Source organism: Ranitomeya imitator, chromosome 1 (assembly GCF_032444005.1).
Source record: "Ranitomeya imitator isolate aRanImi1 chromosome 1, aRanImi1.pri, whole genome shotgun sequence".
In the NCBI taxonomy this organism is placed as follows: domain Eukaryota; kingdom Metazoa; phylum Chordata; class Amphibia; order Anura; family Dendrobatidae; genus Ranitomeya; species Ranitomeya imitator.
In genome coordinates this window covers 1,226,332,349-1,226,358,439 of record NC_091282.1, presented here as the reverse complement: position 1 = coordinate 1,226,358,439, position 26,091 = coordinate 1,226,332,349, and positions in this window count along the sequence as shown.

Here is a 26,091-nt window from a genome sequence, read left to right as displayed (position 1 = left end):
GAACTCTATGTCGGTAACCAGCTGGGGTTGTCAGGGAGTACATGGTGATGTTCCATTTTTGTCTATTTCGTCATCCATTCCTTCTGACATCCCAGAGTTCTTGTCGGACTTTCAGGATGTATTTGAAGAGTCCAAGTCTGATGCCCTACCTCCGCATAGGAATTGTGATTGTGCTATCGATTTGATTCCTGGTAGTAAATTCCCTAAGGGTCGTTTATTTAATTTGTCCGTACCTGAACACACCGCTATGCGCAGTTATGTGAAGGAGTCCCTGGAGAAGGGACATATTCGCCCATCGTCGTCACCATTGGGAGCAGGGTTCTTTTTTGTAGCCAAGAAGGATGGTTCGCTAAGACCGTGTATTGATTACCGCCTTCTTAATAAGATCACTGTTAAGTTTCAGTATCCCTTGCCATTGATTTCTGACTTGTTTGCTCGGATTAAGGGGGCTAGTTGGTTCACCAAGATAGATCTTCGTGGTGCGTATAATCTGGTGAGAATCAGGCAGGGAGATGAATGGAAAACGGCATTTAATACGCCCGAGGGTCATTTTGAGTATCTGGTGATGCCGTTCGGACTTGCCAATGCTCCATCTGTTTTTCAGTCTTTTATGCATGACATTTTCCGTGAGTATCTGGATAAATTCTTGATTGTTTACTTGGATGACATTTTGATCTTCTCAGATGATTGGGAGTCTCATGTGAAGCAAGTCAGAATGGTTTTCCAGGTACTGCGTGCTAATTCCTTGTTCGTGAAGGGATCAAAGTGTCTCTTCGGTGTGCAGAAAGTTTCATTTTTGGGGTTCATCTTTTCCCCTTCTACTATCGAGATGGATCCGGTTAAGGTTCAGGCCATCCAGGATTGGACTCAGCCGACATCTCTAAAAAGTCTGCAGAAATTCCTGGGCTTTGCTAATTTTTATCGTCGCTTCATCTGTAATTTTTCTAGCATTGCCAGACCATTGACCGATTTGACCAAGAAGGGTGCTGATTTGGTTAATTGGTCTTCTGCTGCCGTGGAAGCTTTTCAGGAGTTGAAGCGTCGTTTTTGCTGTGCCCCTGTGTTGTGTCAACCTGATGTTTCTCTTCCGTTCCAGGTCGAGGTTGATGCTTCTGAGATTGGTGCAGGGGCGGTTTTGTCACAGAGAGGTTCTGGTTGCTCAGTGTTCAAACCATGTGCTTTCTTTTCCAGGAAATTTTCTGCTGCTGAGCGTAATTATGATGTGGGCAACCGAGAGTTGCTGGCCATGAAGTGGGCATTCGAGGAGTGGCGTCATTGGCTTGAGGGTGCTAAGCATCGCGTGGTGGTTTTGACTGATCATAAGAACCTTACTTATCTTGAGTCTGCCAAGCGCTTGAATCCTAGACAGGCCCGTTGGTCGTTATTTTTTGCTCGTTTTGATTTTGTGATTTCATACCTTCCGGGCTCTAAAAATGTGAAGGCGGATGCTCTGTCTAGGAGTTTTGTGCCCGACTCTCCGGGGTTATCTGAGCCGGCGAGTATCCTCAAGGAAGGAGTCATTGTGTCTGCCATCTCCCCTGATTTGCGGAGAGTGTTGCAGAAATTTCAGGCTAATAAACCTGATCGTTGTCCGGCCGAGAAACTGTTCGTCCCTGATAGGTGGACTAGTAAAGTTATCTCTGAACTTCATTGTTCGGTGCTGGCCGGTCATCCAGGAATCTTTGGTACCAGGGAGTTGGTTGCTAGATCCTTCTGGTGGCCATCTCTGTCACGAGATGTGCGTGCTTTTGTGCAGTCCTGTGGAATTTGTGCTAGGGCTAAGCCCTGCTGTTCACGTGCCAGTGGGTTGCTTTTGCCCTTGCCGGTCCCGAAGAGGCCTTGGACACATATTTCGATGGATTTCATTTCTGACCTTCCCGTTTCTCAAAAAATGTCGGTCATTTGGGTGGTCTGTGATCGCTTTTCTAAAATGGTCCATCTGGTGCCCTTGGTTAAATTGCCTTCCTCCTCTGATTTGGTGCCTTTGTTCTTCCAGCATGTGGTTCGTTTACATGGCATTCCTGAGAATATTGTTTCTGACAGAGGTTCCCAGTTTGTCTCGAGGTTCTGGCGAGCCTTTTGTGGTAGGATGGGCATTGACCTATCTTTCTCCTCGGCCTTCCATCCTCAGACTAATGGCCAGACCGAACGAACCAATCAGACCTTGGAAACATATCTGAGATGTTTTGTTTCCGCTGACCAGGATGATTGGGTGTCATTTTTGCCGTTGGCTGAGTTCGCCCTTAATAATCGGGCCAGCTCGGCTACCTTGGTCTCTCCATTTTTCTGCAATTCTGGGTTCCATCCTCGTTTCTCTTCAGGACAGGTTGAGTCTTCGGACTGTCCTGGTGTGGATTCTGTGGTGGACAGGTTGCAGCAGATCTGGACTCAGGTGGTGGACAATTTGACCTTGTCCCAGGAGAAGGCTCAGCTTTTCGCTAATCGCAGACGCCGTGTGGGACCCCGACTTCGTGTTGGGGATCTGGTTTGGTTATCTTCTCGTCATATTCCTATGAAGGTTTCCTCTCCTAAATTTAAACCTCATTTTATTGGTCCGTATAGGATTTCTGAGATTCTCAATCCGGTGTCTTTTCGTCTGACCCTCCCAGACTCCTTTTCCATACATAATGTATTCCATAGGTCGTTGTTGAGGAGATACGTGGCACCTATGGTTCCATCTGTGGAGCCTCCTGCCCCTGTTTTGGTGGAGGGGGAATTGGAGTATATTGTGGAGAAGATTTTGGATTCTCGTGTCTCTAGACGGAAACTCCAGTATCTGGTCAAATGGAAGGGTTATGCTCAGGAAGATAATTCCTGGGTTTTTGCCTCTGATGTCCATGCCCCAGATCTTGTTCGTGCCTTTCATGTGGCTCATCCTGGTCGGCCTGGGGGTTCTGGTGAGGGTTCGGTGACCCCTCCTCAAGGGGGGGGTACTGTTGTGAATTCTGTGGCTGAGTTCACTTCTGTGGTCACAAGTGGTATTGCAGTCTCTGGGCTTCCTCCCTCAGGTGTTTTGGTGAGCTCGTTGGCTGCCTTGCTATTTAGCTCCACCTGAGTCTGTCTTCCTTGCTCCTTGTCAATGTTCCAGTGTTGGATCTGAGCTACTGCATCTTTCCTTGGGCCTGCTGCTCTGCTAGATAAGTGCTTCTAGTTTGTTTTCTGTTTTTTCTGTCCAGCTTGCTATTAACTTTTGCTGGAAGCTCTGAGAAGCAAAGGGGTGCACCGCCGTGCTGTTAGTTCGGCACGGTGGGTCTTTTTGCCCCTTTGCGTGGTTTTCGTTTTAGGGTTTTTTGTAGACTGCATAGTTCTCTTTGCTATCCTCGCTCTGTCTAGAATATCGGGCCTCACTTTGCTGAATCTATTTCATTCCTACGTTTGTCTTTTCATCTTGCTAACAGTCATTATATGTGGGGGGCTGCCTATTCCTTTGGGGTATTTCTCTGAGGTAAGTCAGGCTTGTATTTCTATCTTCAGGCTAGTCAGCTCCTCAGGCAGTGCCGAGTTGCATAGGTAGTTATAGGCGCAATCCACTGCTGCTTATAGTTGTGTGAGGATAGATCAGGTACTGCAGTCTACAGAGATTCCACGTCTCAGAGCTCGTCCTATTGTTTTTGGTTATTGCCAGATCTCTGTATGTGCGCTGATTACTGCACGCTGTGTTGCCTGATTGCCAGCCATAACAGCTATAACAAAGATAATCATGGTGAAGGACAGGGCAGACAGAGTACTATAACAAAGGTAATCATGGTGAAGGACAGTGCAGACAGAGTACTATAACAAAGGTAATCATGGTGAAGGACAGGGCAGACAGAGTACTATAACAAAGGTAATCATGGTGAAGGACAGGGCAGACAGAGTACTATAACAAAGGTAATCATGGTGAAGGACAGTGCAGACAGAGTACTATAACAAAGATAATCATGGTGAAGGACAGGGCAGACAGAGTACTATAACAAAGATAATCATGGTGAAGGACAGGGCAGACAGAGTACTATAACAGAGGTAATCATGGTGAAGGACAGGGCAGACAGAGTACTATAACAAAGATAATCATGGTGAAGGACAGGGCAGACAGAGTACTATAACAAAGGTAATCATGGTGAAGGACAGGGCAGACAGAGTACTATAACAAAGGTAATCATGGTGAAGGACAGGGCAGACAGAGTACTATAACAAAGATAATCATGGTGAAGGACAGTGCAGACACAGTGCTATAACAAAGATAATCATGGTGAAGGACAGGGCAGACAGAGTACTATAACAAAGGTAATCATGGTGAAGGACAGGGCAGACAGAGTACTATAACAAAGATAATCATGGTGAAGGACAGTGCAGACACAGTGCTATAACAAAGGTAATCATGGTGAAGGACAGTGCAGACAGAGTACTATAACAAAGATAATCATGGTGAAGGACAGGGCAGACAGAGTACTATAAGAAAGGTAATCATGGTGAAGGACAGGGCAGACAGAGTACTATAACAAAGGTAATCATGGTGAAGGACAGGGCAGACAGAGTACTATAACAAAGGTAATCATGGTGAAGGACAGGGCAGACAGAGTATTATAACAAAGATAATCATGGTGAAGGACAGGGCAGACAGAGTACTATAACAAAGGTAATCATGGTGAAGGACAGGGCAGACAGTACTGTAACAAAGATAATCATGGTGAAGGACAGTGCAGACACAGTGCTATAACAAAGATAATCATGGTGAAGGACATGGCAGACAGAGTACTATAACAAAGATAATCATGGTGAAGGACAGGGCAGACAGAGTACTATAACAAAGGTAATCATGGTGAAGGACAGGGCAGACAGAGTATTATAACAAAGGTAATCATGGTGAAGGACAGGGCAGACAGAGTATTATAACAAAGGTAATCATGGTGAAGGACAGGGCAGACAGAGTACTATAACAAAGGTAATCATGGTGAAGGACAGTGCAGACAGAGTACTATAACAAAGGTAATCATGGTGAAGGACAGTGCAGACAGAGTACTATAACAAAGGTAATCATGGTGAAGGACAGGGCAGACAGAGTGATATCTCAAAGGTAAACATGGTGAAGGACAAGGAAGACAGAGTACTATAACAAAGGTAATCTGGTGAAGGACAGGGCAGACAGAGTACTATAACAAAGGTAATCATGGTGAAGGACAGGGCAGACAGAGTGATATCTCAAAGGTAAACATGGTGAAGGACAAGGAAGACAGAGTACTATAACAAAGGTAATCTGGTGAAGGACAGGGCAGAGAGAGTACTATAACAAAGGTAATCATGGTGAAGGACAGGGCAGACAGAGTACTATAACAAAGGTAATCATGGTGAAGGACAGGGCAGACAGAGTACTATAACAAAGATAATCATGGTGAAGGACAGGGCAGACACAGTACTATAACAAAGGTAATCATGGTGAAGGACAGTGCAGACAGAGTACTATAACAAAGATAATCATGGTGAAGGACAGGGCAGACAGAGTACTATAACAAAGGTAATCATGGTGAAGGACAGTGCAGACAGAGTACTATAACAAAGGTAATCATGGTGAAGGACAGTGCAGACAGAGTACTATAACAAAGGTAATCATGGTGAAGGACAGGGCAGACAGAGTGATATCTCAAAGGTAAACATGGTGAAGGACAAGGAAGACAGAGTACTATAACAAAGGTAATCTGGTGAAGGACAGGGCAGACAGAGTACTATAACAAAGGTAATCATGGTGAAGGACAGGGCAGACAGAGTACTATAACAAAGGTAATCATGGTGAAGGACAGGGCAGACAGAGTACTATAACAAAGATAATCATGGTGAAGGACAGTGCAGACACAGTGCTATAACAAAGATAATCATGGTGAAGGACAGGGCAGACAGAGTACTATAACAAAGGTAATCATGGTGAAGGACAGTGCAGACAGAGTACTATAACAAAGATAATCATGGTGAAGGACAGTGCAGACACAGTGCTATAACAAAGATAATCATGGTGAAGGACAGGGCAGACAGAGTACTATAACAAAGGTAATCATGGTGAAGGACAGTGCAGACAGAGTACTATAACAAAGATAATCATGGTGAAGGACAGGGCAGACAGAGTACTATAACAAAGGTAATCATGGTGAAGGACAGTGCAGACAGAGTACTATAACAAAGATAATCATGGTGAAGGACAGTGCAGACACAGTGCTATAACAAAGATAATCATGGTGAAGGACAGGGCAGACAGAGTACTATAACAAAGGTAATCATGGTGAAGGACAGGGCAGACAGAGTACTATAACAAAGGTAATCATGGTGAAGGACAGTGCAGACAGAGTACTATAACAAAGGTAATCATGGTGAAGGACAGTGCAGACAGAGTACTATAACAAAGGTAATCATGGTGAAGGACAGTGCAGACAGAGTACTATAACAAAGGTAATCATGGCGAAGGACAGGGCAGACAGAGTACTATAACAAAGGTAATCATGGTGAAGGACAGTGCAGACAGAGTACTATAACAAAGGTAATCATGGTGAAGGACAGTGCAGACAGAGTACTATAACAAAGGTAATCATGGTGAAGGACAGTGCAGACAGAGTACTATAACAAAGGTAATCATGGTGAAGGACAGGGCAGACAGAGTACTATAACAAAGATAATCATGGTGAAGGACAGGGCAGACAGAGTACTATAACAAAGATAATCATGGTGAAGGACAGGGCAGACAGAGTACTATAACAAAGGTAATCATGGTGAAGGACAGTGCAGACAGAGTACTATAACAAAGGTAATCATGGTGAAGGACAGTGCAGACAGAGTACTATAACAAAGGTAATCATGGTGAAGGACAGTGCAGACAGAGTACTATAACAAAGGTAATCATGGCGAAGGACAGGGCAGACAGAGTACTATAACAAAGGTAATCATGGTGAAGGACAGTGCAGACAGAGTACTATAACAAAGGTAATCATGGTGAAGGACAGTGCAGACAGAGTACTATAACAAAGGTAATCATGGTGAAGGACAGTGCAGACAGAGTACTATAACAAAGGTAATCATGGCGAAGGACAGTGCAGACAGAGTACTATAACAAAGGTAATCATGGCGAAGGACAGGGCAGACAGAGTGCTATCTCAAAGGTTAGCATGGTGAAGATCAGGGCAGGTGCAGTGCTATCACAACAGTAGACATAGTGAAAGTCAGGGCAGGTGAAGTTACTAACATAATAAACATGGTGAATGTTAGGGGAGGTGGAGTGCGATCACAGCAGTAGATATGCTGAAGGTCAGAGAAGACAGAGTGCTATCATAAAGGTAGACATAGTGAAGGTCAGTGCATACAGAGTTCTATCACAATGGCAGACATAGTGAAGGTCAGAGCAGACAGAGTTCCATCACAATGGTAGGCATGGTGAAGGTTAGGACAGGTGGTGTACTATCACAAAGGTAGAGAAGGTGTAGGTCATGGCAGGCAGAGTTCTATCACAAAGATAGCCATAGTGAAGGTGTCATGACTCTGCTGTCCGGTGTCCCAGGACCAGGAGCTCCTTCCCTGTCCTGGCACCCTAGTTCACCCTGTTCCCCTGATTACTGCTGATGGTGAAAATGCCAGGGCCATGTACCTTAGCTCCTGAATCCGCCCTCAGTCTGTATTCTTTCCCCTCCCAGGGATGAAGGAATAGTAGTGTACCATAATACAGCAACCAGACTAACAAGCTAATACGATCAGGGGTAATAGAAATTACCAATCATCAGGGGTGGATTAAGGGTAGCCAGGGCCCCGCGCTGTTCAGACACTGTGGGCCCCCCCGGTCATGTGACGGGGCCATGTGACGGGGGTCATGTGACGGGGGGCATGATATACCCGAACCAGATTATTCCAGAAAAATGGCCGGGCCCTACTCTACTGTAACCTATTAAATATTTGTTAAAATCTGCAATACAATTTAGGTATATTTTGACCAATAATATCACATACAAGGAACAAATACCACCGCACCATGACCAGACCACAAATTACAACCACAGTGATCGAATAATATCACATACAAGGAACAAATACCACCGCACCATGTCAAGACCACATATTACCACCACTTGGTGACCAAATAGCACATACAAGGGACAAATACCACAACACCATTTCCAGACCACATATTACCACCACATAGTGACTGAATACTACAATACTGATCAGTAATAAAAAAAAAAAACACAATACTATCACCATAAGTGCCAGTATTCACAGGAGATCTGTAATTAGTATGCAGTGTCTGTGTAGAAGTAATACAGAGATCACTGGTGACATTATACACAGGAGCTCTGTGTATAGTATACAGTGTATAGTGTCAGTGTATAGGTAACACTGACTCACCAGTGACGTCTCTAGGTGAAGTCCTTCATCTTTCATCCAGCACAGACCGCCATCATTTCTTCCAGCCAGGACTCGTTTCTGCAGGAAATAACACAGTTATCTCGAGCTCCGCTTGCTGAGCACATTACTTAATTTTTCACAACTTCTACATTACACCACATGAAGAAAAAAAGGCAATATAGTGTCACTCTGCACAGTAACAGGACCGCCCCCACATTTAAAACAGTGTCCTCAAAAAATAAAATAAATACAACATCACTGAAGTAATAATATCCCTTAATTAGCCCCTATGGTAATAATATTCCCCACCCTGGCCCCGTGTGTCTCATTCCTGGCTCCAGCCATATGTTCTCCCATCCTGCCCTCATGAGTATCCATTCTACACCATATGATCTCCCCATCCTGCCCCACCAGCCTCCATTGTATCCATCCTGCCCCATGATCCAATCCTGCCCCATGTCTTTCATTCTGCCCCGTGTCTACATTCTGCCCATGCCTCCAGTCCTGCCCCCAGTGTGTCCAGCAATCTGTCCAGCAATCTGCCCAAGTGTGTCCAGCATATTACCCCCAGTGTGTCCAGCATATTACCCCCAGTGTGTCCAGCAATCTGCCCCAGTATGTCCAGCATTGCCCCCAGACAGTGTCTCCAGCAATCTGTCCCAGTGTCTGACTCCAGCATATTGCCCCCAGTGTGTCCAGCAATCTGCCCCAGTGTGTCCAGCATTGCCCCCAGACAGTATGTCCAGCAATCTGCCCCAGTGTGTCCAGCATTGCCCCCAGACAGTGTGTCCAGCAATCTGCCCCAGTGTCTCCAGCATTGCCCCAGTGTCTCCAGCATTGCCCCAGTGTCTCCAGCAATCATCTGCCCCAGTGTGTCCAGTAGTCTGCCCCTGTGTCTCCAGCATTGCCCCAGTGTCTGCAGTATTGCTCCAGTGTCTCCAGCAATCTGCCCCAGTGTGTCCTCTAGCATTGCCCCAGTGTGTCCAGCAATCTGCCCCAGTGTGTCCAGCATTGCCCCAGTGTCTCCAGCATTGCCCCAGTGTCTCCAGCAATCTGCCCCAGTGTGTCCTCCAGCATTGCCCCAGTATCCAGCAATCTGCCCCAGTGTGTCCTCCAGCATTGCCCCAGTGTGTCCAGCAATCTGCCCCAGTGTCTCCAGCATTGCCCCAGTGTCTCCAGCATTGCCCCAGTGTCTCCAGCATTGCCCCAGTGTCTCCAGCATTGCCCCAGTGTCCTCCAGCATTGCCCCAGTGTGTCCTCCAGCATTGCCCCAGTGTGTCCTCCAGCATTGCCCCAGTGTGTCCTCCAGCAATCATCTGCCCCAGTGTGTCCAGCAATCATCTGCCCCAGTGTCTCCAGCAATCATCTGCCCCAGTGTGTCCAGCAATCTGCCCCAGTGTCTCCAGCATTGCCCCAGTGTCTCCTCCAGCAATCTGCCCCAGTGTCTCCACCAATCTGCCCCAGTGTCTCCTCCAGCAATCTGCCCCAGTGTGTCCTCCAGCGATCATCTACCCCAGTGTGTCCTCCAGCGATCATCTGCCCCAGTGTGTCCAGCGATCATCTGCCCCAGTGTGTCCAGCGATCATCTGCCCCAGTGTGTCCAGCAATCTGCCCCAGTGTCTCCAGCAATCTGCCCCAGTGTCTCCAGCAATCTGCCCTAGTGTGTCCTCCAGCATTGCCCCAGTGTGTCCAGCAATCTGCCCCAGTGTCTCCAGCATTGCCCCAGTGTCTCCAGCATTGCCCCAGTGTCTCCAGCAATCTGCCCCAGTGTCTCCAGCAATCTGCCCCAGTGTTTCCAGCAATCTGCCCCAGTGTCTCCAGCAATCTGCCCCAGTGTCTCCAGCATTGCCCCCAGTGTGTCATTCAGCAATCTGCCCCAGTGTCTCCAGCATTGCCCCCAGTGTCTCCAGCATTGCCCCAGTGTGTCCTCCAGCAATCTGCCCCAGTGTGTCCTCCAGCAATCTGCCCCAGTGTCTCCAGCAATCTGCCCCAGTGTCTCCAGCAATCTGCCCCAGTGTCTCCAGCATTGCCCCCAGTGTGTCCTCCAGCAATCTGCCCCAGTGTCTCCAGCATTGCCCCCAGTGTCTCCAGCATTGCCCCAGTGTGTCCTCCAGCAATCTGCCCCAGTGTGTCCTCCAGCAATCTGCCCCAGTGTCTCCAGCATTGCCCCAGTGTCTCCAGCAATCTGCCCCAGTGTCTCCAGCATTGCCCCCAGTGTGTCATTCAGCAATCTTCCCCAGTGTCTCCAGCATTGCCTCCAGTGTCTCCAGCATTGCCCCAGTGTGTCCTCCAGCATTGCCCCCAGTGTCTCCAGCATTGCCCCAGTGTGTCCTCCAGCAATCTGCCCCAGTGTGTCCTCCAGCAATCTGCCCCAGTGTCTCCAGCATTGCCCCCAGTGTGTCCATCGTTAGTTTATGAAAAAACAAAAAAACAACAAGCAGTCTCCTCACCTGTCCGCGCTCCAGCGGCGAGCTCCCTCCATGAGCGCACACTCGCTGGCGACTGACAATGACGTCAGACGCCGGCGACGTGTGCGCTGCGGCCGACATCAGCCGCCAGCCTTCAATTGGCTGGCGGCTGTTGTTAACTATTGACGTGCGGGCGCGCGCCCGCACATCAATAGGAAACCGCCGCAGCGCCGCAAGGGGCCCGGTGAGCAGATGAGAAGGGGCCCGATGCCCAATATGAAGGTGAGGTGCTTATAATCAGTGCAGGAGTAGGAGAAATCAGATTCTGTGGTCTTCTGGCTTCTTTCCGTCATGGTAAACCTGTGACAGAAGGTCAAGGAATTCAGAGTTCAGAGTTCTATCACAATGGTAGACATGGTGAAGATCAGGGCCGGTGGAAGACCATCAAAACCGTAGACATGGTAAAGCTCAGGGTAGGTTATAGAGGATAACAGACTAAAAACAAAACTAATTAGTGAAAACCTTTGCTCACAACAGGAGCCATAAGGGTCTATTTGTCCAGACATGGGGGGATGGGAAGCGGTCCATAAGAAGTCTTGTGTGTTGGACATTAGTAAGAGGTAATGCTTTGTAAACCAGCATCAGAGGTTCCAGCAGGAAAACACCCTCTACATAATCACAGGAGAAGTACCAGAGCTATAGAGCTTGACCCGGGGATGGCGGCAGCTGATTGTATTATTTTTTTTATACAATCATGACTATTGGCGTCATTTGAAACTTGCAAAATTTCCAACAGGGCCCTCAACTATCATGGGTCTTTTAATAGCATTAGTATTTTCATATGAACCAAATGGATCTTTTGGGCCCCCTAAGTTCCAGCACCTGTGTTGCAACCTGTGCACCCACTATAGCAAAGCCCTTGGGCATGATGCATTAGTAAAATTAATTTAAAGTGGAAACCTCCTTTATTCAGGAGTACTGACCAGTGTTTCTGTGAATCCAACACTTGCTTGAGATAATCACTTAATAGAAAGCAGCACCATGAAAGATATGATACAGCATTACTGAGCATTGTAGCTGTGAATCTAGTACTTGTGTGGAATAAATATTTACTAGAAAGCTGAAGCATGGAAGACATTATACAGCAGTACTGAGCAGTGCATCTGTGGATTCAGTACTGGAGTGAGTTAAACACTAATAGCAGCTCCACTCTCTGATTGTGTACGTGACTTTCTCTCATTCTACTCCTCACCCTTCACCTCTTCGTAGACTTACTTAGGCAGCTGTAATTTGATCCCTCAGTGAACCTGCATTCTGTTTTGACTTGAATAATACTGTTTAGCAGTAGAGTGATGAGTTCAGAAAGCAGGCAAGGGAAAAGTAATGACTCATGAGTGGAGAAAGAAGACTTGTAATATTGATTTACCCAATTTTTTCTGAAATATTTGTGACCAATTAAGTTTAAAGGTACAGATTTTCCGCTGCCCCAATCTGCTAGTGGTTCCAGGTTCAGCAGCTCCACTTTCAATCACGTGATTGACCACAGCTATTAAAGAAAGGGGGTGATCATATCAATAATTAGGACACCCCCCTTATCCTTCACTGCTGATACACTGACAGGGAAGGGAACTGGCTTAGCTATTTATATAAGCAGTCAGCCCCCTTCACACCCATCACTGATGAAAGGCCTGACACAGGATGGAAGTGAAGCGTGACCTGAGATGCTGACATAACCGTCTGTTGCCACGGATGCCCCCATGATGGTGTACCGACTACTGATTCCCCAATGCTGCCCCAGGTGCAGGGCCGGCTCCAAGTTTTCATGGGCCCTGGGCGAAAGAGTCCCGGTGGGCCCCTTTAACACATACCACAATTCATAATGCACGGATACGGCAGAGAAATATAGGTATAGTACAATGCCAAAGATTTCACATACTTCTTACATTACATGAGTGATATCTATTGTACATTCTACATTGGCTCAGAAACCGGACAGTATATTCCTCTATACAGAATAATGAGCCCCATATATTGCTCCAAACAGAATAATGAGCCCCATATATTGCCCCATACAGTATAATGGCCCCATATAGTGCTCCATACAGTATAATTGGCACCACATAGTCCTCTATACAGAATAATGAGCCCCATATATTGCTCCAAACAGAATAATGAGCCCAATATTATGCTCCATACAGAATAATGAGCCTCATATAATGTTCCATACAGTATAATGGGCACCACAGAGTGCTCCATACAGAATGAGCTGCATATATTGCTCCATACAGAATTGACCCCATATAATGCTCCATACAGTATAGTAAGCCACATATAATTCTCCATACAGTATATGATGGGCCCCATCTATTGCTCCACATATAATGGGCCTCATATAATGCTCCATACAGTATGTGCTCGGCCCCATACAGTAACATAGTAACATATAGTAACATAGTTAGTAAGGCCGAAAAAAGACATTTGTCCATCCAGTTCAGCCTATATTCCATCATAATAAATCCCCAGATCTACGTCCTTCTACAGAACCTAATAATTGTATGATACAATATTGTTCTGCTCCAGGAAGACATCCAGGCCTCTCTTGAACCCCTCGACTGAGTTCGCCATCACCACCTCCTCAGGCAAGCAATTCCAGATTCTCACTGCCCTAACAGTAAAGAATCCTCTTCTATGTTGGTGGAAAAACCTTCTCTCCTCCAGACGCAAAGAATGCCCCCTTGTGCCCGTCACCTTCCTTGGTATAAACAGATCCTCAGCGAGATATTTGTATTGATACTAAGCCCCATATATTGCTCCATACAGAATGGGCCCCATATAATACTCCTTACAGAATGGTTCCCATATAATGCTCCAAAAATAATTGGCCCCATAAGATGCTCCATGTATAATGGGCCCCATATAATGCTCCATATATAATTGGCCATATAAAATGCTCCATATATAATTAGTCCCATAAGATGCTTCATATATTATTGGCCCCATATACTGCTCCATATGTAATCGGCCCCATATACTGCTCCATATTGAATTGGCCCCATAAGATGCTCCATATTAAATTGGCCCCATATAATGCTCCCTATAGAATTGGCTTCATAAGATGGTCCCTATATTATTGGCCCCATAAGATACTCCATATAGAATTAGCCCCATATAATGCTCCATATATGGGCCCCTTCTGGTGGTCCCCATATATTGCTCCTAATATAAAAAAAAAAAAAATGAAATACTCACCTCTCGTTGCTTGACGCTGCTCTGCTCTGGACTCCTCACCGTCGGCGTCTTCCTGCCCTCTGTGCTGCGAATGCTCAGGCAATGGGCACGCACTGGTGATGTCATCGCGCCTTCTGACCTGAACGTCACATTCAGAGGATGGAAGACGCTGCAGCGCTGGAATCGGGAGAAGTATCGAAAGTGCCGAGCCCGGAGCAGACGGGGGGGTCCACTCGCGGAGGCCGGCACCATAGCGCGCCAGTGTCCCCGATGGCGAGTGGGCCCCCTGCCTGCTCAGGGCCCCGGCACTTGCCTGGGTACGCCGGGTGCTGACGCTGGCCCTGCCCCAGGGTCCTGGTCATCACAGTAGCATTGCTTTTCTCCCGGGGAGAGTGATGCTATGTTTGGAGGCAAGAAAGGATAACTAACCAGGTACCACAAACATGCAACACATTCACACTCCAGGCCACCAGGGGGAGCTTTTGATCCTATTTACTAGGTGACTCCCCATATATATAACTGGTAGTTTGGAGGGAAAAGTTAGTTAGTTCCTGACAGAACTCCAGAGTGAGCTCCAGACATCAGTCTGAGGAAGACAGAGGGTCAACGGAGCTGTGCATGCCACAGAGCTGCAGCTCCTGGAAAGAGACATTTAGAAAGCAGAATTGATTGCAGTGAGCATGCAGGAGAGGAAGCACAGGAGAGGATACCAGAAGGGGACCAGCCCCGAGCAGGCTGCTTCCTTCTGAGGTGCAGAAATCCGGTAGCCGGAACACCGACATTGTAAGGACCTCCATGCCTTACATCAGAGACCGGTAGTACAGCTAATTGCACGTTACCTATCCGCACCCACATCCAGGAGGCACGGTGACACCCCACAGAGCCGGGTCATCTAAGAGACCCTATAAACAGGCTCAAGTCACCAGTCATACGGGTTATGTCCTATCCTACCCGGGGGACAGAGAGAGAGAGAGATAACATCTGTGAGGACCTTATGTGAAGCTTAGCAGTAAGGGACTACACCACTACAGCGCAAAGGAAAGCTTCTACTCTCCACCTGGATAAGGGGACTCTGGACTTGCCTCCGAACCGGCCAGACCCTACTTGCCTTGTGACCCAGTGCCCTGGACTGTGGCTGCCGAAACCAACAGTAAACAAGATAAAGAGACTGCAATCCTGTGTCCTCATTCTTCTCTGCACCTCTCACCATACCACCATCTACTCACCGGGAGCCCTGGGGGATATACTTTACCTGTGGGAAGGTATACCATCACCCCAGAGAACCCCTTAAAGCAGCATTGGTCCCAACTGACCAAATACCACAGGTGGCGACACGAACATAAACTAATACGCAAAGAGAAAAGAATACGCTGATAGGGAGATCACCAAACAATTACAAAATATGGCTTTTATTAGAAAAGTGCACACAGGAAAACAGTACAATAAAACCACTTAAAAAACACATACATGAAAACAATGCCCTGTAGATAGTAAGAAATCCCCCTCCTCCCCCCATCCAAACTGGACACTCCCGCTGATCTGGCAAAAGTGACAACCCAGGAAGGTATACATGCAGGTGCTGAGTGCATAAACACTAAACTAAAGCTCCTATCCCCAATATGCAGTAATCTAACATGAAGCGGTCAAACACACACCACCTGAGAGTCCGACGGACTAGTGAAATGTAAATAACCCTATCTCACACTGATAGTATAATGTCTGCTACCTGCACACATAAATAATGAACAGTGAGCACGACCAATGTCTAAATCAGGGCAAGTGGGAGACAAATAAGAGATACAGAGGGTATATACGTTACACAGGTGCGGCAGAGCCGCAGGCAGCCAGGAGGTGTGACGGAGCTGAAGCCACGGTGTCAGTCAGGAGGGAGGAGGGGGGCCGAAGCCCAACGCGTATCGCTACACACAGGTAGCTTCGTCAGGGGCAGAAAGAGTATCACACGAACATAAACTCTATCCGTTTAAAGAACTTTCCCTTTTACATGGGCGCCCAGGGCCACGGACTAGGTCACAGCCTCCATGACATCCCCCTGTGAACCGCAGGACCCGGTACCGAGTAACCCCTAGCCCGTGGGGCGACTCATCTTGGCATCACGAACAGGATGGACTGACCCAGCAAATCAGGTCATGTGCGCCTAAAAGACTGTGCCTGAACCGTGCTTTATTGTGAGACTGTGGATTGTAAAATACCGCCAAAATTGCCACCAAAACTGCCGCCATTACAGTGCCACGAGGAGCGCCGGAGAAGAAGGGCGTGCCATCGTGGGTGGGTCCAGCAGAGAGGCGCGAAGAACATGCCTGCCCCCTGCCAGCACTGTGATGTGAGGAAGGAGGAAGAACTGGGAATGAAGATGTCGGAGGGAGGTGAGCGGACCCCAGAGTGTGGGATGGAGCAAGAGGACTCTCCCAGCCGGGACCTGCAATAACTGCACCCGTCACCGACGATGAGCCTGGACCTCCTGCAGAGAGAGATGGAGGAGCTGGCCCAACAACTCCTGCGGACCCAGATGACAGCGGTGACGGCATGGAAGGAGTCCCTGATCAAAAGGCTGATGACCGCACAGCGACAAAACTTACCACCAGCGCTCACAACCCCAACGGAGCCAGAAAGTAAGACACCGCCGGAAAGCGAGATGCTGCAAACGGAGATGACAACGCCGCAGCACCAGGCCCTGAAGTCCGCAGACCAGGCACCGCAACAAGTGATCCTGACCCCAGCAGAGGAGCAGACCAGCACCGGAGGGACCGCATCTGAAGCAGGTATGAGGAATGACCTTGCCCCGGTGACTGACCCCGCTCCCGCAGCTGCTCCTGCCCCAGCTACTGACCCCGCCACGCTGCAGGCCGACGAATCACTGGTAGGCCCACATCCGCAGGGGCTGCCATTGACAATGCCACAACTAAAGTAAACATATGAAACCAACTGTAAATAGTTAACTCTTTTACTTCAAGTTCCTGAAATCATTGTTGCCGTTACAAGTTCATCGAACCCGACCAGGGTTTCTTCTTAAAGAGTTCCCCTGTTTAAAGGGATCCTATGTTTTGCACAAGTTGCTTTTTTGACTAAAGAACTGTGAATCATGAACTGTGCATGATCAAAAACTTTCCTTGTATATAGTTTGCACCTTCTTAGGCCGGCCTCACACTAGCGAGTTTTACGGACGTAAGAGAGGTGCAGAAAATACGGATTGCACACGGTACAATGCATCTCTATGGCCAAGCTTCTACCTGCCGTATTTTACGGATCCGTATTATACGGCCTTCTACGGCCGTAGAAAATAGCAGCTTGCTGCGTTTGTCACCGTAGTGCGCAAAAAATTCGCCAATGAAAGTCTATGGGGGCGAGAAATATACGGATTACACACGGACCAACAGTGTGAATTGCGTAAAATACGCCAGACATCTCCAGACATCGCCAGGTGCCAGGAATTGAGCCAAGCCCTCAATCAGGAAGCTCAGACATGCTAATTAGCTCAAAAAGCCAGACAGACATCCCGGAAGTCTGGTGCTCGCCTCCACAGAGTTCCAAGCAGCATGGCCAGCATAATAAACGTCGACATGCTCCTCATCCTGGTCCAAGAAAGGCCAGAAATATGGGACCAGCGGGATCCCAACTACTCCAACCGGGCCAGGAAAGAGGCAGCTTGGAGGACCATCTGTGGGCTCCTATTCCCCGATTATGCCCAACGGCCACGTGTGGAGCAGACAAGTCTATGTAAGTACACTCATGTAATCACAAGATTTAACTTTACAAGATGCTTTCCCTACATGATTACTTGAGCAATCGTTTTTATATTTATATGTCATTTCTGGCCTTTTTTGGCAGTTTATCAAGCTGAGTAACATGCCAAAGTGTTTCTGGACATAGTTCATCTTGATCTTGCCCTGCTAAATATTTTCTTGGCCTCATACCCCGTCCAGAGGGGTGTTGTCCCTTGTCTTATTTTTACATAATTTCACACATTAGTCTCATTATTGCACAAGGCATTTTCCTATCCTATCCTATCTTACCTAATGTATGTTTGCAAGAACCGGGTTCTCTCCCCTCTCTACCAGTCTGATACTGTCAAGTGATTAACTGTGGGCGATATATAGACATCTGCATGTAACCCCTTTATCATCTGCCTCACCATGGAAATTATGTTGCTCTACCAACTTTTTGAAAAAAAAAAAAAAAAAATATGACTGACAACTGGAATAAGCTATGTTCAGAATGATATTGAACATTATTTCTGACCATGTAATTGCAGTGGATGATGTTATGACACGATGGCGCAGCATCCGGGACCAATACCGGCGGGAAAGACAGCAGCGGGCTAGGAGTGGGTCAGCAGCCCCACTGAAGTAGCGCAAATACATATATTATGACCGTCTTTCCTTTTTGGATGCCAGTATGGATCTTCGGCAGTAAGTAAAAACCACTCAACACATTTGTAATGAAAATAAATCATAGTCTGTTTTGAGGATTAGGGTTATGACATTGCAAATTCCATGTAAGGATGTGTCAATATAGTGCAAACTGTGACGCTGTAAGAATCTGGCTGCACTCGGATGTCACCTGAGTGCAGTCCGATTAGAGCATGTATATTCAAACGGAGAGTGGACCCACTGGACCGTGATGACGAACCCCTCTCGGACGAGCTGACCAGGTGGACTGCCCCCTATACAGGGAGAGTTAGGGGCAGGCCCGTGAGGGACTATCGCCACGGAAGCTGGAGGGTCGACTGAGAACAGATGGGAACACAGCAGGCACAAAGGGAAAAGAGGGAACAGAAAGGAACTACTGAGACAAGGGAGAAGATGGGAACGTTACAGAGGCACGGAGACTGGCAGGACAATATGGAGAGACCGAGGCTGACGGGAGCAAGGAAAAGATATAGGAGCCGGGCAGGTACTGCAGAGGAAAAGGAACTGAAGGAACAAGGCAGGAACACAGGAAACAGGCAGGCACTGCAGAGGGCAGAGGAGACCCAAAGTCAGAGAGCTAGGAATGCTCAGAGACCACAGGTGGCCAGAAGCACTTGTAAACACAAATGAACATCAGGCACAGAGAAGCAGCAGGAAGCAGTTTACAAAGCAGCATGGGAGCTACTTCCGGGTTACAGTCCTCCAGGATGACGGAGAGGACAGGAAAGAGCGCCAACAGAGGAAACAGATGTGCGCACGCGCAGAGCTGAATGCGATGCGCGTGCGCACCCGGCGAGCTGCAGTGGGGAGAGGCGGCGGCAGCAACGGCATGACAGTACCCCCATCTTTACGCCCCTCCTTTTTAAGACTAGAAAGAAACCGGGACAAAATACGAGGAGCCCGAATGTTCTCTCGAGGCTCCCAGGACCTCTCCTCAGGACCAAAACCCTTCCAGTTAACCAAAAACAAAGTTCTCCCTATAAGTTTTTTCATGGCTAAGATGTCCCTAACCTCAAAGACATCATCCTCGGAAACAGGCGAAGGAGAACAAAGGTTAGAAGAATGAAACTGATTAAAAGCTACAGGTTTAAGGAGAGACACATGAAAAGAATTAGAAATACGCAGAGAGGCAGGCACCTTAAGTTTGTAAGAAACGTCATTAATACGAGACAAAACTTCGAATGGACCGATATAGCGAGGACCCAGCTTATGTGAAGGGATTTTGAGACGGATAAATTTAGAAGAAACCCAAACCTTGTCCCCAGGATGGAATATAGGAGAATCAAGACGTCTTTTGTCCGCATGTCTCTTCATCCTAACTTGAGTCAACTCAAGGGCGGACTTGGTCTCCTGCCAGACCCTGGAGAACTCTCTAGACAGAAGATCAGCCGCTGGTACAGTAGAGACAGGAGGAACCGGAAGAGGAAGACCAGGATGTTGACCGTAGACGATAAAAAATGGAGATTTGTTAGTAGCTTCGCTGGGATGGTTATTGTAAGAAAACTCAGCCCATGGCAGTAAGTCAGACCAATCATTCTGATGAGAATTGGAGAAATGGCGGAGATAAGTTACCAAGGTCTGATTAGTACGTTCCACCTGGCCATTGGACTGTGGATGGTAGGCCGAAGAAAAATCAAGCGAAATGTTCATAGATCTGCAGAGGGATCTCCAGAAGCGGGCGGTGAATTGAACACCTCGGTCAGAAACAATATGTAAAGGAAGACCATGAAGACGAAAAATATGGTGAACAAAAATCTTTGCCAATTCGGGAGCAGAAGGTAAACCTGGGAGAGCGATGAAATGAGCCATCTTGGAGAAACGGTCCATGACCACGAAGATGACGGTGGAACCAGAAGAATGAGGCAGATCAGTGATGAAATCCATAGATAAATGTTGCCACGGAGAGGAAGGTACTGGCAAAGGATGTAGAAGCCCAGAAGGTAGTTGCCTGGGAATCTTATTCTTGGCACAGGAAGGACAAGAGGCGACAAAACTTTGGACATCCTTAGACAACGTTGGCCACCAGTAAAAACGAGAGATCAAACGAAAGGTTTTTTTGAAACCAACATGTCCAGCCAGTTTGGAGGCGTGACCCCAAAGTAAGACACGTCTCCTGTTCCCTTCAGCGACAAAGGTCTTACCCGGAGGCAACGAAGTAAGAGAGACTGGAGCAACTGTGATGACTCTGGCAGGATCAATGATGTGTGCAGGCTCGTCCTCCAAATCCACCACCTGGAATGACCTAGACAGAGCGTCGGCTTTGGAGTTTTTATTTCCTGGCAAAAAACGAAGTTCGAAGTCAAACCTGGCGAAAAACAAGGCCCACCTGGCCTGCCGAGGATTAAGTCTTTGCGCAGAACGAATATACACCAGATTCTTGTGATCGCTGTAGATTATAAAACGATGTAAAGCCCCTTCTAAGAGGTACCGCCACTCCTCTAATGCCAACTTGATTGCCAACAGTTCTTTATCACCGATGGAATAATTTTTTTCCGAGGAGGAGAAGATCTTTGAGAAAAAACCACAAGGCGCAAGACGACCAGAAGAGGATTTCTGCGAGAGCACAGCTCCAGCTCCAATTGCAGAAGCATCTACTTCAAGGATGAAGGGTTTATTGGCCACTGGACGATGAAGAATAGGAGCTGAGGCAAAGGCTTGCTTGATGGACCGGAAAGCCTCTTCGGCCTCAGACGACCACAGATGAGGATTGGCACCCTTCCGAATCATGGAGGAGATTGGAGCTGAAAGAGAGGAAAAGTGAGGTATAAACTGCCGATAGTAGTTAGCAAATCCAAGAAATCGCTGAATTGCTTTCACTCCAAGAGGACGCGGCCAGTTGAGCACGGCAGAAACTTTTCCCGGATCCATACACAAACCAGCGTCGGAAATGATGAAACCCAAGAAGGGTAGGGATGACTGTTCGAAGACACATTTTTCCAGTTTTGCATACAGCCGATTCTCTCTCAAACGCTGAAGTACTTGCCGTACATCTCTTCTGTGAGTAGACAGATCTGGAGAGAACACAAGGATATCGTCCAAGTACACTACAACACAGGTGTAAAGTAGATCCCGAAAAACATCATTTACGAACTCCTGGAAGACTGCGGGTGCATTGCATAAACCGAAGGGCATAATCAAATATTCATAATGACCATCTCTGGTATTAAACACAGTCTTCCACTCGTCACCAGAACGGATACGGATCAAATTATAAGCTCCTCTGAGATCCAATTTGGTAAAGATTCGTGCTCCACGCAGACGATCAAAGAGTTCTATGAGAGGAAGTGGGTACTTGTTTTTGATCGTGATGGTGTTGAGACCCCGGTAGTCTATACATGGGCAAAGAGAACCGTCCTTCTTTTTAACGAAGAAGAACCCAGCTCCTGCAGGTGAGGAAGACTTTCGAATGAAGCCTCTGGCCAGATTCTCTTGAATATATTCGGACATGGCTTGCGTCTCGGTAGGAGACAATGGGTAAATACGACCCCTAGGTGGAGTAGAACCAGGAACAAGGTCTATCGGGCAGTCATAAGAATTGTGCGGCGGCAAAATCTCCACTTCCTTCTTGTTAAAGACGTCCGAGAAAGCGCAATAGGCAGGGGGAATTCCCATGGATTCCGAAGCAGACCAAGAGGAGGACGCAGGCTTGACGGGAAGCAGGCACCTGTTCAGACAAGACTGTCCCCACCGTAGAACATCTCCAGTACGCCAGTCCAGCGTGGGTTCGTGATCTCTCAACCAAGGAAGACCCAAAAGGAAAGAATGAGACAAAGAAGGTAAAACATAAAAGGCCAGTTTCTCACGATGAAGTGCTCCAATCTGAAGTTCGACTTCCTCCGTAACCAAGTTGACGGTCTCCCGCAAAGGCTGACCATCGACAGAAGCTATTTGTCTAGGAGTCTCCAAGGGTCTAACAGGTATCCCAAGCCTGTTAACAACCTCGAGCTGAACAAAGTTCCCAGCCGCTCCTGAATCAACATAAGCCTCCAGAGAAAAGTGATGGGAACCTAAATGAAGAATAACAGACAAAACCAGAGGCGGAGAGGAATCATAACCACCTAGGAAGGCCTCTCTTACCTGTCCTAGGCGGATGCGTTTCCCGACTTCTGAGGACACGCGCGTAAGAGATGAGAGGCACTGCCGCAGTAAAAACAAAGACCTTGTGCGAGTCTCTCTTTGCGGCGTTGCTCAGAAGACTTAAGGCGATCGACCTGCATGGGTTCAGGAGAAGATGAAGAAGCCACCGGGGCTGCTTGAGAAAAAGAAGTCCCTCGAGCAACAGTGGTCTGGCGAAGAGGTCTCCTCTCTCTGGCAAGCTCACGAGTGCGCTCCTGAAAGCACAGATCAATGCGTATGGCCAAGGAGATAAGATCATCCAAAGAGGTGGGAGTGTCCTGTCCCGCCAACTCATCCTTAATCCGTGAAGACAAACCACGCCAAAACGCTCCAACCAAAGCCTCATTATTCCACCCAAGGTCTGAGGACAGAGTCCGGAAACGGATGGCGTACTGGGCTACTGAGAGAGTACCCTGGTAAAGGTTAAAGAGGGACTCAGTGGTAGAGACCAGACGACCAGGTTCATCAAAAACCTTACGGAAGGTATCCAGGAACGGATTGAGTTGGGAGACCAAAGGATTATCACGCTCCTAGAGGGGATTAACCCATGCCAAAGCCTCACCCTCCAAATGGGATACTATAAAAGCAACCTTAGCTCGGTCGGTAGGATAAAGTAGCGGAGACAATTCAAAATGCAACTGGCATTGATTAAGAAAGCCACGGCACGCTTTAGAATCCCCACCATACCGAGGAGGTCGAGCAAGTCGGGGCGAGGGTTGTGGCGCAGAGACAGGAGTGGAACCAGAGGCCACATTCTGGAGGGAGCGAAGCCGATCATTAATGGAGGCCATAAAATTCAAAATATGGGACCGAGTGTCCCGTTGTTGACCTAGCTCCTGCTGAAGGGCAACCAACTGCGGAGCAATACCAGGATCAGAAGGCTGTAAAGCCGCTAGGCGAGACTCCATATTCTTTAAAAATGCCAAGATCCTAGTCTGGTTTTCACGCAAAAAGAGTAACTCCTTTTGAGTGGCAGAGACTCCAGCGGGGTCCATGGCCTGATGTTACTGTGACGCTGTAAGAATCTGGCTGCACTCGGATGTCACCCGAGTGCAGTCCGATTAGAGCATGTATATTCAAACGGAGAGTGGACCCACTGGACCGTGATGACGAACCCCTCTCGGACGAGCTGACCAGGTGGACCGCCCCCTATACAGGGAGAGTTAGGGGCAGGCCCGTGAGGGACTATCGCCACGGAAGCTGGAGGGTCGACTGAGAACAGATGGGAACACAGCAGGCACAAAGGGAAAAGAGGGAACAGAAAGGAAATACTGAGACAAGGGAGAAGATGGGAACGCTACAGAGGCACGGAGACTGGCAGGACAATATGGAGAGACCGAGGCTGACGGGAGCAAGGAAAAGATATAGGAGCCGGGCAGGTACTGCAGAGGAAAAGGAACTGAAGGAACAAGGCGGGAACACAGGAAACAGGCAGGCACTGCAGAGGGCGGAGGAGACCCAAAGTCAGAGAGCTAGGAACGCACAGAGACCACAGGTGGCCAGAAGCACTTGTAAACACAAATGAACATCAGGCACAGAGAAGCAGCAGGAAGCAGTTTACATAGCAGCATGGGAGCTACTTCCGGGTTACAGTCCTCCAGGATGACAGAGAGGACAGGAAAGAGCGCCAACAGAGGAATCAGATGTGCGCACGCGCAGAGCTGAATGCGGCGCGCGCGCGCACCCGGCGAGCTGCAGTGGGAAGAGGCGGCGGCAGCAACGGCATGACACAAACAATAATGTAAACAAGCATAAATTCCAAAAGGGTCCTGGAGGAGAGAGGACCCTGGCCGCCAAGCATCCCAAGCTTCAACAAGGGATGGGTGAGAATGTAGTATGCGAGTTTAGAGATGTTCAGGCAGTGTTTTGTTGGATGGGTTGTTCCTGCAGGTTATCTGATTGTTTGAAGAGGTGGGTCTTCATGGTTTTTGTCTAGCTTGAAATGGTATGCCACATTATGATGTGTTGTGATAGTGTTTGGTACATTTGTGGGGATCTGCAAGACAAATCTTGTATATTCTTGTGTGAATATGAGATAAGAGGGGAGTAGAGAAGGAGATGTTGTGCTGATCTGAGGTTGTGTTTTTTTGTGGTAAAATTGCACACAGATGTGTAATTAAACAATGTCCACAAAATAATTACCTTTTATTGTTTTATTAACAGAACACAGTCTAACCTCACAGAGAGGGAAACCGGATCTGAATCTGACCCTATCATAGATCCTGTAAGTGTGGAGGAAGAGGTTGCAGGACCATCTTTGGCTTCATCAGCATCATCATCACTGCAGGCAGCAGCAAGTGAGGTAGCTGCAGCACCACCACCCTCAGCAGCACATGATGCGGAAAGGCTTGAGGAACATGGCCAGAGCAGCAGCCCTACAGGCCCACTGGTGTCCTCCCCACAGGCTGCTGGGCCTTTACGGAGATCCCGGTGAAGGAGAGAGCTTGAAGCCAGAAGAAGTGATGTTGATGCTGGGGTCCTCAATTATTTGGCCAGGGCAGCCACGGATGATGGAGAGAAGGCCTCTTCCCGCAGCCTTGCCCGTTACCTTAGACCCCTTCCCCGTGAGGTGAGGCTACGTGTGAGAGGGTGTATGCAAATCCTGATTGATTTAAGCACCCCTCCAAATAACCCCTATGAGGTGTTTGAATATCTGGAGCGAAGGCAGCTTGGCCAAACCAACCTCTTGCGCCTTCAATTCCCTCAACAGGAGCAGAATCAATCAGGATTTGCAGCACCTACTCCACGTATGCCTCCACTTCAACCCCTCCCATCCCAAAATCTACAAAGGCCATCACACTACCAAATGGCAGGCTACAACCCCCAATCCCAATATTGGCTGGTCCCAACCTGGGTTTGGACAACATGGCCATTTTGGGTTGGGGTATGATGCAAGGCAATCTGTACCTCACCATGATGCACAGAGCCAAATGGCTTATGGTCAGCACACATCTGGCCAATATGGACAAGGCCAGTATTCGGGGCCACAAGCCACTGCATCCTCACAGGATGAACTGCCATCGGCCCAACAAAGGCCACCAGACCAGGACCCAGAGCTGGCAACATCTCCCCCACCAACTTACACGGATCTGTAATATGTTGTAATTTTTGCTTGTTTATTTTGTTTTTAGTTTGGTAGCTGGCTACCATGTTAATTCTGTGTTTCCAAAACATTTCCACTTTGTTGTGGATCCTTGTTATAAAGCAACCCTTAAAAAAGGGTTATACAAACCATATGGCTAAAATATGGTGTAAGGAACCAAACAAAAGGGTTGCCAAGTTAGTAAAAAGTTCTCAACAAAGCCAATTGATGTTTGTGGATTAATCATTTTTGCATCACACACATATTCAGAAAACAGAAACATATGGTCAGTAAGGAAACAAAACACACACAGTACGGTTTCAGTGGATGAAAATAGTATATTTCAAAAACATATTTTTTATAAAAAAAAAATCACAACTGAGAAACAGCATAATCTTGCCAGGGAGTAGAACCCTGAGGAGAAACAAAAGAATTGGTCAATACATCCCTAACTTTTAGGCCAGAAAGGGGACGG